Source organism: Oncorhynchus kisutch, linkage group LG16 (genome assembly GCF_002021735.2).
Source record: "Oncorhynchus kisutch isolate 150728-3 linkage group LG16, Okis_V2, whole genome shotgun sequence".
Classification (NCBI taxonomy): Eukaryota; Metazoa; Chordata; class Actinopteri; order Salmoniformes; family Salmonidae; genus Oncorhynchus; species Oncorhynchus kisutch.
In genome coordinates this window covers 40865287-40878228 of record NC_034189.2, presented here as the reverse complement: position 1 = coordinate 40878228, position 12942 = coordinate 40865287, and positions in this window count along the sequence as shown.

Genomic DNA, 12942 nt, shown 5'->3' with positions numbered 1-12942 from the left:
CATACCATTTGCAGTGTATTGACCTGAAACAGCATGTGTCTTGTTATATACCACACCATTAAATACAGTGCCTTCAGAAAGTATTCATGGGTCAAAACTGTAACTCAGCCACTCAGGAACATTCACGGTCTTCTTGGTAAGCAACTCCAGTGTAGATTTGGCCTTGTGTTTTAGGTTATTGTCCCGCTAAAAGGTGAATCAATTTCCCAGTGTGGAAGAAAACAGACTGAAATCCGGTTTTTCTCTGGAATTTTGCCTGTGCCCATTCCGTTTTTTTTTTTACCTGGAAAAACTCCCCAGTCTTTAATGATTACATGCATACCCATAACATGCTGCAGCCACCACTATGTTTGACAATATGGAGAATGGTACTCAGTAATATGTTATTGGATTTGCCCCAAACATAACACTTGGTATTCAGGACAAAAAGTTAATGGCTTTGCCACATTTTTTTGCAGTATTACTTTAGTGCCTTGTTCCAAACAGGATGTATATTTTGAAATATTTGTATTCTGTACATGTTTCCTTTTCACTGTCAATTAGGTTAGTATTGTGGAGTGACTACAATGTTGTTGATCCATTCTCAGTTTTCTGTCACAGCTGTTAAACTCTAACTGTTTTAAACTCACTATTGGCCTCATGGTGAAATCCCTGAGAGGTTTTCTTCCTCTCTGGCAACTGAGTTAGTAAGGTCGCATGTATCTTTGTAGAGACTGGGTGTATTGATACACCATCCAAAGTATAATGAATAACTTCACCATGTGCAAAGGGATATTCAATATCTGCTTTTTATTTATACCTATTATTGTCACGGTCTGACCATCGTTCGTATGTGTTTTCCTTGTTTTAGTGTTGGTCAGGACGTGAGCTGGGTGGGCATTCTATGTTGTGTGTCTGGTTTGTCTATTTCTATGTTTGGCCTGATATGGTTTTCAATCAGAGGCAGGTGTTAGTCATTGTCTCTGATTGGGAACCATATTTAGGTAGCCTGTTTTGTGTTGGGTTTGGTGGGTGATTGTCCTTAGTGTCCTTGTACCTGTCTCTGTGTTAGTTTACACAAGTATAGGCTTTTTCGGTTTTCGTTACGTTCTTTGTTTTGTAGTGTTTATAATTGATTCGTGTTTTATGTTTGTTTATTAAACATGGATCGAAATCTACATGCTGCATTTTGGTCCGACTCTCCTTCACCACAAGAGAACCGTTACAATCATCTACCAATAGGTGTCCTTCTTTGCGAGGCATTGGAAAACCTCCCTGGTCATTGCGATTTAATCTGTTTTTGAAATTCACTGCTCGACTGAGGGACCTTACAATTATCTGTATGTGTGGGGTGCAGGGATAAGGTAGCCATTCAAAAATCATGTTCAACTTATTGCATAATGATGTGACTTAAGCACATTTTTACTCCTGATCTTTGGGCTTGCCATAACAAAGGGGTTGAACACTTATTGACTCAAGACATTTCAGCTTTTCATTTTTTATTAATTAGGAAACATTTCAAAAAACAGAATTCCACTTTGACATTAATGGCTATTGTGTGTGTAGCCCAGGGACACAAACATCTACATTTAATCCATTTAAATTCAGACTGTAACACAATTTATTTGGGAAAAAGTCAAGGGGAGTGAATTCATTTGGAAGGCTCTATATAAAACACCATTAAACCAGATCATTACACCACTAAATCGAATCCTATAAAATGTGTTGCGCTGGAACAATAGTCGTGTAACCGACAATGATGGACAATAACTGATATGTGAAAAAATTTGTCATAATCGTCTTAACATTCATTGTAGGATTGGGGATTCAACTTTATTCACTTATTTGTTTTATTTCACCTTTATTTAAACAGGTAGGCCAGTTGAGAACAAGTTCTCATTTACAACTGCGTCCTGGCCAAGATAAAGCAAAGCAGTGCGACAATGACAGAGTTACACATGGGATAAACAAACGTACAGTCAATAACACAATAGAACATTCTGTATCTAGCGTGTGCAAATGAAGTAAGGAGGTAGGGCAATAAATAGGCCAATAGTGGCGAAGTAATTAGAATTTTGCAATTTACACTGGAGTGATATATGTGCAGATGAGGATGTGCAAGTAGAAATACTGATGTGCTCTGACTGAAGCTGGGAGTGCCTGCTGCGCGAGGACTGGGCCGCCTGTAAGTGTTTTGCGACGGGGGTGGGGCCCGCGGTAGCACCCGCTGCTCGTTGAGAAGAGTTAGAACGATACGTGCTTTCATGTCAAGAGTTTCCAAAAGTCCAATAACACCAGAAGAAGTCGCTAGTCACTTTTTTGAAAATGTGTCGCTAAATTGGCAACACTGTGTGTCTGGCAGCGAAACAGTTCATCCAGCCACATTTACTGCCTTTAAAAAAACAGCTGATATAGCTGACCTGCTTTAAACAAATGTGGTTTCTACTGACGATTGAGATGTACAAATGATGGCATAAGGGACAACAAGCAGATAAGATGCAATCCGTAATTTCGATTAATACATTAATGAGTGAGCCAGGACTGATTTAGACAATATAACTATTTATTAAGCACTTTTGAAATGTACAGCAACAAAATTCAGAACATGGGCCATTCTTACAGTGTTTTCCCTGTACACCAAGTCAGAATCTTAGTATAAATAAAGGGGGCACATTAGCAGACAATGAAAGCGCTTACAATATTCAATGATTACATTGAAATTAAAAGGTGAAAATAGACCAAATTATTAGGGTGAGGCACATGGGCTACTAAAAGCTTACTTCACAACATACCCGTAGTATTACTTTCTTAGCTACAGTATACATATCTTCCTGGCATATTACATAATTTATGCAGCAGCATATAAGACATTTTTGGACTCACCTTGTTGTGATGTGCTCACTTGAACAGGGAGGTGGCGCGACGGTCCTTCGTGGGCAAATGTTGTCATCAAAGGAAGACAAAGAGGCCGGATTTACAATTCCGAGTTGGATTTGGATGACCATTCAAAATGTATTTTCCCAGTCTGAGCTCGTTTATTCTCAACTTCCCAGGTGCAATGCTTGCAGTTAGCCACTGTCACCGATTCCATCCAAACCACTTACTGTTTAATTTGAGATTTCCAACTTGTTGTGTAATGTTTATGTCCAATGGCTGATGAGCACCGATACGTTTTATCTATAATTTCTCTTCATTATTTCTCATCATATGACAAGGATTAAAAATAATTTTCCAGTAGATTGTCAACTTCATTCATGATGATTACTGCTAGCTAAGATTTTGAAAGTAAGATGTTGACATGATCAGTCCAATCAAAGCTACTGTACATATAACGTGATTTGACGTCTTTTTATCTGTGGCCAATGACCTTGAGCCTTCTTGTAAGGGCACTACTAATGTCATTCTATGGCAGGAGCCAAAGGGGCTTGAATTTGATGTCTACCGGCGGCAGGTAGCCTAATGTTTAGAGTGTTGGGCCAGTAACCGAAAGGATGTCTATTAAGGCAGCCCCCTGCACCACTCTGATTCAGAGGGGTTGGGTTAAATGCAGAAGACATGTTTCAGTTGAAGGCATTCAGTTGTACAACTGACTAGGTATTCCCCTTTCCCCTTACTACTTGGTCGTGATGTAGTGTCCCCATGAGTGACAGAACACTGAGCCAATCACGGTGCAATGCTCCTATTTTCTGCTGCCTTGCCCCACCACCACAGAAAGCACTGAGCTAGGCTGAAACACCTGCATTTTGGAGCTGCCTTACTCAAGAAAACAAGAAAGAGATGTTTGTATGTGGCTTTATTAACTCAATAATATGTATATTTTTTTACATTGTGTGCAAACTGATTTGTGATTCATACTAATGGTCAAAATAACATGCAAAACAGATTACAAACAACAACGAGACAGCCTACATGGAGGAGGTGAGGGCACTCAGAGTGTGGTGTCAGGAAAACAACCTCTCACTCAACGTCAACAAAACAAAGAAGATGATCGTCAACTTCAGGAAAGAGGGAGCATCCCCCTATTCACATCGAACAAAGACGGTGTGGTGAAGAAGGTGCAACAGTGCCTCTTCAACCTCAGGAGGCTGAAGAAATTTGGCTTGTCACCTAAAACCCTGACAAACTTTTAGATGCACAATTGAGAGCATCCTGTCGGGCTGTATCACCACCTGGTACGGCAACTGCACCGCCCTCAACCGCAAGGTTCTCCAGAGGGTGCTGTGGTCTGCACAACGCATCACCAGGGTCAAACTACTTGCCATTCAAGACACCTACAGCACCGATGTCACAGGAAGGCCAAAAATATCAAGGACAACAACCACCTGAGCCACTGCCTGTTCACCCCGCTACCATCCAGAAGGCGAGGTCAGTACAGGTGCATCATAGCTGGGACCGAGAGACTGAAAAACAGCTGTCAAGGCCATCAGACTGTTAAACAGCAATCACTAACTCGGAGAGGCTGCTGCCTACATAGAGACTCATATCACTGGCCACTTTAATAAATGGATCACTAGTCACTTTAAACAACATATCTTACATTACTCATCTCATATGTATATACTGTACCTTCTACCATCTATTGCACCTTGCATATTCCGCTTGGCCATCGCTCATCCATATATTTATATGTACGTATTCTTATTCCAACCCTTTAGATTTGTATGTATTAGATAGTTCTTGGGGAATTGTTAGATTACTTGTTAGATATTACTGCACTTTCGGAACTAGAAGCACAAGCATTTCACTACACTGGCATTAACATCTGTTAACCATGTGTATGTGACCAACACAATTTGATTTGATTTACAGTTTCAGTAACAACCCAGATTAGCGCTATGGCCAGACGCAGGCGCCTGGAAGTCATGATGACCAGGTAGCAGAGGCCGAGGTATATGAAGTTGAAAATCTCCATAGCCATGAGGGCCAGAGTGAACAGAAAGCTCAGGACACCCATATTACTGACTCTGAACTGGACCAAGTGCCAGCCACCAAACACCAGGGTGTGCCTGATCAGCAGGCAGCGCAGCACAGTGGATGACAGAGCAATGGACACCAACAGGTCACTAACAATCAGATTCTTCAGCAGAGTACAGCGAGGCAGCTAGGAGAGGCTATCCGAGCTCTTCAGTCCTAACAGCAGGTAGCTGTTCAACTTAACAGAGGGGAAGAACTATGAACAACAAGACCAGGAGGACCAGTGATGTCTCAGTCTGTACAATCTGCCCAAAGAGACACGTCATGGCGAGATGGAGTTGCCTTGGTGAAATTGATGTGCTCTGGTTGTGAGGAGAGAGGACCATGTGAGAGCAGTATTAAGGTTTACAACTGAGCTGTAGAACTGACAGACTCATTTGGACAGAATCAGTCACTTTGACCAGACCCTCTCATAGATAAAGGAGCGTTTACGGGAGGAGTTGAAAGATTAATAATGCAAGTGTAACGTAGACACAGGAAGTTAACAACAACCGCTACAGAACAAGAGGAGTATCTGACATAGAAGCAAGACTAGCTGATGAATGATAACAAAAGAGTGCTATATAAAGGGTAAGTAATCAAGGGAGTAATGAAGTCCATGTGTGACTGATGATGAGACGCAGGTGTGCAGTAATGATGGTTGGCTGGTCTGCATAAAGATGGGTTGCCCTTGCCAGGACTGGTGATGTCGAGCACCAAAGTGGGGGAGCAGGAGTAGATGTGCCTTGAGCCACAGGATTTGGGAGACTCCTTAAGACAAATGTATTTTCACCCCGTAGCAGTGTAGTTTAATATTCATAGTTACAACCTACCCGGTCAGTTCAATAACTTATTTGAAACGCCTGCTCAAATTCAAAAGGAATTATGTGGCTCAGAATTCAGGGAATTAAAGGTGGCAAAACCAACACAATCAAGATAGTGATCAGTAATCAGATAGTGGCTGTGCTCGCATTGAGGTTACTGTAACATCAAATGTCTTATGTAATCATAGAAAGCATGCAGGTTCAGGGTCACAGGACTGTGTAAATCTTCACAATTGCTATAATCTGCACAGAATATCAAACAGTGTTGATCACTTGCACCATGTACTTTAATGTCATCTCAACGGCAATGCAGGTCATTTTTTGTGGTTGTGGTATTGGATGAAGCACAGTAACACACTAAGGGCTCTATTTAATCAGATGGGCTTTAGCTGACATTCTTATAGCAGTTGTTTTGGCAATGTCAGAGGTGGAACTGTGTTAGTGCTGTCAAATCCACAAATGGCTCCTGGCATTATACCTAAAGCGGACTTTGCCATTGGCTGCACAGAGTCTCATTAAGAGAAATCCCATGCAACTTTGTTCACAAGTTCGAACACTTGAATGGGAGGAAACAATGGTGCATTTCAAAAGAATTTGAACAACACTGTTTTTGGGGGGCAATGACAAAAGTGGAAATCAAAAACTTGTAGTGTATTTAAGGTTTAAAAAGGCTTGAAGTTTGTCATTTCCACTTTGACATATCAGACAAGCTTTTCCCTTATGAAAAACGTGTCAACCCCTACAAAAATATCCATTATAATCCACATAAATTCACATTTCCTGTTGCTGCATGATTATTTTCCTTCTGTAACAAACTGTAAAAATGGGTTTGAAAACCACTCACCACCATTGGACTCTAGAGCAGTGGAAACGCATTCTCTGGTGTGATGAATCACGTTTCACCATCTGGCAGTCCAACGAATCTGGGTTTGGCGAATGCCAGGAGAATGCCACTTGCCCCAATGCATAGTGCCAACTGAACAGTTTGGTGGAGGAGGGATAATGGTCTGGGGCTGTTTTTCATGGTTTGTGCTTGGCCCCTTTCTTCCAGTGAAGGGAAATATTAACCCCACAGCATACAATGACATTCTAGATTACATTTTTTGCTTCCATTATGTACAGATCCTTGCGACATGGGGCCATACATTATCATTCTGAAACATGAGGTGATGGCGTAAGATGAACAGCAAGACAATGGGCCTCAGGATCTTGTCACATCTCTGTGCATTCAAATTGCCATCGATAAAATGTAATGGTGTTCGTTGTCCATAGCTTATGCCTGCCCATACCATAACCCCAGCGCCACAATAGGGCATACTGTTTACAACGTTGACATCAGCTAACCGCCCCCCAACCTGACACCATACACAAGGTCTGTGGTTGGACATACTGCCAAATTCTCTAAAACATTCAATTCTCTGGCAACAGCTCTGGTGGATATTATTACAGTCAGCATGCCAATTGCACACTCCCTCAAAACTTCAAACATCTGTGGCATTGTGTTGTGTGACAAAACTGCTCATTTTAGAGTGGCCTTTTATTTTTCCCCAGCACAAGTTTTTTTTAATATATTTTTTTAATTTCACCTTTATTTAACCAGGTAGGCTAGTTGAGAACAAGTTGTAATTTACAACTGCGACCTGGCCAAGATTAAGCAAAGCAGTTTGACACATACAACAACACAGAGTTACACATGGAGTAAACAAACATACAGTCAATAATACAGTAGAAAAGAAGTATATATACAGTGTGTGCAAATGAGGTAAGATAAGGGAGGAAAGGCAATAAACAGGCCATGGTGTCGAATTAATTACAATATACCAATTAAACACTGGAGTGATAGATGTGCAGATGATGAATGTGCAAGTAGAGATACTGGGGTGCAAAGGAGCAAGATAAATAAATAAATACAGTATGGGGATGAGGTAGTTGGACGGGCTATTTACAGATGGGCTGTGTACAGGTGCAGTGATCTGTGAGCTGCTCAGACAGCTGGTGCTTAAAGCTAGTGAGGGAGATATGAGTCTCCAGCTTCAGTGATTTTTGCAGTTCGTTACAGTCATTGGCAGCAGAGAACTGGAAGGAAAGGCGGCCAAACGAGGAATTGGCTTTGGGGGTGACCAGTGAGATATACCTGCTGGAGCGTGTGCTACGGGTGGGTGCTGCTATGGTGAGCTGAGATAAGGCGGGGCTTTACCGAGCAAATGCTTGTAGATGACCTTGAGCCAGTGGGTTTGGTGACGAGTATGAAGCGAGGGCCAGCCAAGAAGAGCGTACAGGTCGCAGTGGTGGGTAGTATATGGGGCTTTGGTGACAAAACAGATGGCACTGTGATAGACTGCATCCAATTTGTTGAGTAGAGTGTTGGAGGCTATTTTGTAGATGACTTCGCCGAAGTTGAGGATCGGTAGCATAGTCCGTTTACGAGGGTATGTTTGGAAGCATGAGTGAAGGATGCTTTGTTGCGAAATAGGAAGCTGATTCTAGATTTAATTTTGGATTGGAGATGCTTAATGTGAGTCTGGAAGGAGAGTTTACACTCTAGCCAGACACCTAGGTATTTGTAGTTGTCCACATATTCTAAGTCAGAACCGTCCAGAGTAGTGATGCTGGACGGGCAGGCAGGTGTGGGCAGCGATCGGTTGAAGAGCATGCATTTAGTTTTACTTGCATTTAAGAGCAGTTGGAGGCCACGGAAGGAGAGTTGAAAGGCACTGAAGGTCGTCTGGAGGTTACTTAACACAGTGTCCAAAGAAGGGCCAGAAGTATACAGAATGGTGTCGTCTGCGTAGAGGTGGATCAGAGAATCACCAGCAGCAAGAGCGACATCATTGATGTATACAGAGAAGAGAGTCTGCCCGAGAATTGAACCCTGTGGCACCCCCATAGAGACTGCCAGAGGTCCGGACAACAGGCCCTCCGATTTGACACAGTGAACTCTATCAGAAAAGTAGTTGGTGAACCAGGCGAGGCAGTCATTTGAGAAACCAAGGCTGTTGAGTCTGTCCGATAAGAATGTGGTGATTGACAGAGTCGAAAGCCTTGGCCAGGTCAATGAATACGGCTGCACAGTAATGTATCTTATCGATGGCGGTTAGGATATCGTTTAGGACCTTGAGCTTGGCTGAGGTGCATGCATGACCAGCTCTGAAACCAGATTGCATAATGGAGAAGGTATGGTGGGATTCGAAATGGTCAGTAATCTGTTTATTAACTTGGCTTTCGAAGACCTTAGAAAGGTAGGGTAGGATAGATATAGGTCTGTAGCAGTTTGGGTCTAGAGTGTCTCCCCCTTTGAAGAGGGGGATGATCGCGGCAGCTTTCCAATCTTTGGTAATTTCAGACGATACGAAAGAGAGGTTGAACAGGCTAGTAATAGGGGTTGCAACAATTTCGGCAGATAATTTTAGAAAGAGAGGGTCCAGATTGTCTAGCCCGGCTGATTTGTTGGGGTCCAGATTTTGTTTTCTTTCAGAACATCCGCTATCTGGATTTGGGTGAAGGAGAAATGGGGGAGGCTTGGGCGAGTTGCTGTGGGGGGTACAGGGCAGTTGACCGGGGTAGGGGTAGCCAGGTGGAAAGCATGGCCAGCCATAGAAAAATGCTTATTGAAATTCTCAATTATAGTGGATTTATCGGTGGTTTCATTATCGGTGGTTTCATATCCTCAGTGCAGTGTGCAGCTGGGAGGAGGTGCTCTTATTCTCCAGGGACTTTACAGTGTCCTATAACCTTTTTGAGTTTGTGCTACAGAATGCAAATGTATGTTTGAAAAAGCTAGTCTTAGCTTTCCTAACTGCCTGTGTATGTTGGTTCCTAACTTCCCTGAAAAGTTGCATATCACGGGGGCTATTCGATGCTAATGCAGTACGCCACAGGATGTTTTTGTGCTGGTCAAGGGCAGTCAGGTCTGGAGTGAACCAAGGGCTATATCTGTTCCTGGTTCAATTTTATTTGAATAGGGCATGCTTATTTAAGATGGTGAGGAAGGCACTTTTAAAGAATAACCAGGCATCCTCTACTGACATGATGAGGTCAATATCCTTTCAGGATACCCTGTCCAGGTCGATTGCACCTGTGTAATGATCATGCTGTTTAATCAGTTTCTTGATATGACACATATGAATTATCTTGCCAAATGAGAAGTGCTCAAAAACATGGATGTAAACAAATTTGTATACAAAATTAGAGAGAAATAAGCTTTTTGTGCATATGGAACATTTCTGGGATCTTTTATTTCAGCTCATGAAACATGGGACCAGCACTTTAGTTAGTTAGTATGTGATATGATAGAAATTCATATGATTTATATGTTTAAAGTAATGGTAAGATAATGACAATGATTTATATGTTTACTGTAATGATAAGATAATGACTAAAAATATTCCACCCTGAAACCATATAATTGTATGAAATTTATTACAATCATAAAACTATAATCTGATGATGTGTGTAGTTTTAGTCAGAATTAGAACAAGGACATTTTGTTCCTTTTTAGTATGTAAGCAGGGTGCAAGTGGGGAAACAAATGATAAGAGGAGCTATTGACAGACAAGTTGTAATACTGTGTTCCTTTACAGGACATTCTGTCTCCACCCGTGGAGGGGAGAAACTGTTAGGCTTGCAGAAAATGATGAAACATGTTGCAGATTAAACAATGTATCTGTGTAGTGGAAAAACACTGACTGTCTGAGCAAGGCGTAGCTTAAGATTTGAACTTGTTTGTTTGTGTTATAAAGACTGGATTTGTATGATGGACTTCAGAGTGCTCTCGTGAATAAATGTTTTGACTATTGTAAGCTGGGAAATCTGTCTGTTTCATTTAACCTTACAAACTCTGGGTTGCAGACTGAGTAGATGAATTGAAGTTTATGAACATTGATAACGAAATTCTCATAACAATATGTTAGTTAGCCATGTTATGAATACAAAGCATCTGCTGTTGACATCACAATACGATTTAAAAACATTAGTTAGCTCCAAAAAGGGTTTGTAACTTTGGCTGCATGCTGACAGTGCATTTAGCCATCCTGTGGCTAGCCACACTACAACCTTCATTTTTACCAGGTTCCCGTAAGCAATTGTAATGACAGTCCACCACAACATACCAGAGAGTCCTCTGATTAGCAAGGGATAGTCTGTGTTTAACTTAATTGCATATTAAAATCACAGTTTGAGGTCATTGTGAATTTTGACAGTTGTTAGGCGAAATTGGTTTTCCTGGGAAAATGTTGTCCGAGGTTGCAATATTAACCAAGGAGGGCAGGGATTAGCGGAGGGTCTCCCTCAGTTTTTTATGTGACCACGTTTTCCAAAAAGTTTTAAATATCTGCTCTGAATTAAGATTGAAAGATGTCTGCAGAAGAATGGGGTGTTAGCCACAGTATGACATGACCCCTTGAGTTTGTAAACATCTCTTTTGGTTATTGAACTACAGTAAATTAAGTGGATTTTCACCCATTAAAATAATAACGGAATGACATTATGCGTCCCTGATCTGAACAACACAGAAATGCATAATTATGTGTGACATGATAGACAACCATATAACGCCACCTCTTGGTATACACAAACTACCTCTGGCTCAGAACTTTTTTCTCTCAATTTCTTGTTTTCCACCTAATCACTACATCTTAGAGAAAACTGAAAAAATATGTAATGCGTTTATTTGCATGAATGGCCTACAACATATGCTTGTGTAGGACAGGGTTTCGCAAATTGTGTAGTGTGGCCCTTCATGGGTGCACGTTTTGGTTTTTGCCCTAACACTACACAGCTGTTTCAAATAACGAACTCATCATCAAGCTTTGACAATTTGCATCAAAAACATGCACCCAGTGGACAGGTTTCTAATGTTTTAGAGCAGGGGTGTCAAACTCATTCCACCGAGGGCTGAGTGTCTGCAGGTTATTTCCTTTCAATTAAGACCTAGAAAACCAGGTGAGGGGAGTTCCTTACTAATTAGTGACCTTAATTCATCAATCAAGTACAAGGGCGCAGCAAAAACCCAGAGACCCTCTGCCCTCCGTGGAATGATTTTGAGACGTGTTTTAGAGGCTACTGAGTCAGAGGAGGCTGGTGGGAGGAGCTATTGGAAGTCGGGTATCAAACATATTACACATATGGAAACCACGTTTGACTACATTCCATCGATTCCATTCCAGCCATCACAATGAGCCCATCCTCCTATAGCTCCTATCACCAGCCTCCTCTGCTACTGATGCCACAATAATCATACTTACACACACCAAGTACTAAGATAGATCTCAGTCTAAGGAGATGCACTTTGTAGTGTTAGAAATTATTTTTGACTTTAGGACCTGTTATACAGGATGCAATTTAGGAAATGTTTAATTTTTACACCATTGGGGTTCAGAGGGCTTTTAGCACTTTCAAAAATACACACATCCATTCAACAAACAATTCTGGCACATGGATTCCAGGTAAAATGGCTTCTCCCAATGGCTTACTTCCACTTTCCTTATAAAGGCTGGCAGAAACTGCCCAATACCTGAAACAGTGCCACTACTGGTAGACCTCCCATGGTCCCACATGTTACATGAATAAATATGCAATATCCTCCTTTGCATATTTGAGTATTATTCTACAGACATGCACTTTTTGCTATTGAATGAGCCCCGCCCCCAAACAAGACCAAAGTTGGTTGGTCTGGACAATATCTGAACCAATCATAGACATCTATGTTTCACAAGTTTGGACAGTAGAGTGCAGTAAAGTATAGTTCAGTACAATACAATAAAGTACATTATACTGTACTCTATTGTCATGTACTCAAACATGTGGTTTCCATATGTTTGATAACATTCCATTCATTACAATGAGCCTGTCCTCGTTGAGCTCCTCCCACCAGCCTGTAGAGGTGGGGAGAGAGAGAGAGAGATGGAGGGGTTGTCCAGACTGTTTTCACACAGACTTTGATCACCTGACAACAGAAAGATAAAGAAAACAGTTATAAGCTGAACATAACAGTATGCCAGTGGAAGGAAGGACAGTAGCAGGTGCCCCAACTATGGTTTGTGACTTCTATGATTTCCCATTGTGTCCAACTCAATTGCAGTAATTCTGTTACTGATTTTTTGTGTAATTCTGTTAACGATTTACAGCCCAGGATTCTTTCTCCTAACTGCTCCTACATATGTAGGATTCATTTGAGCCAGTTTGCTAC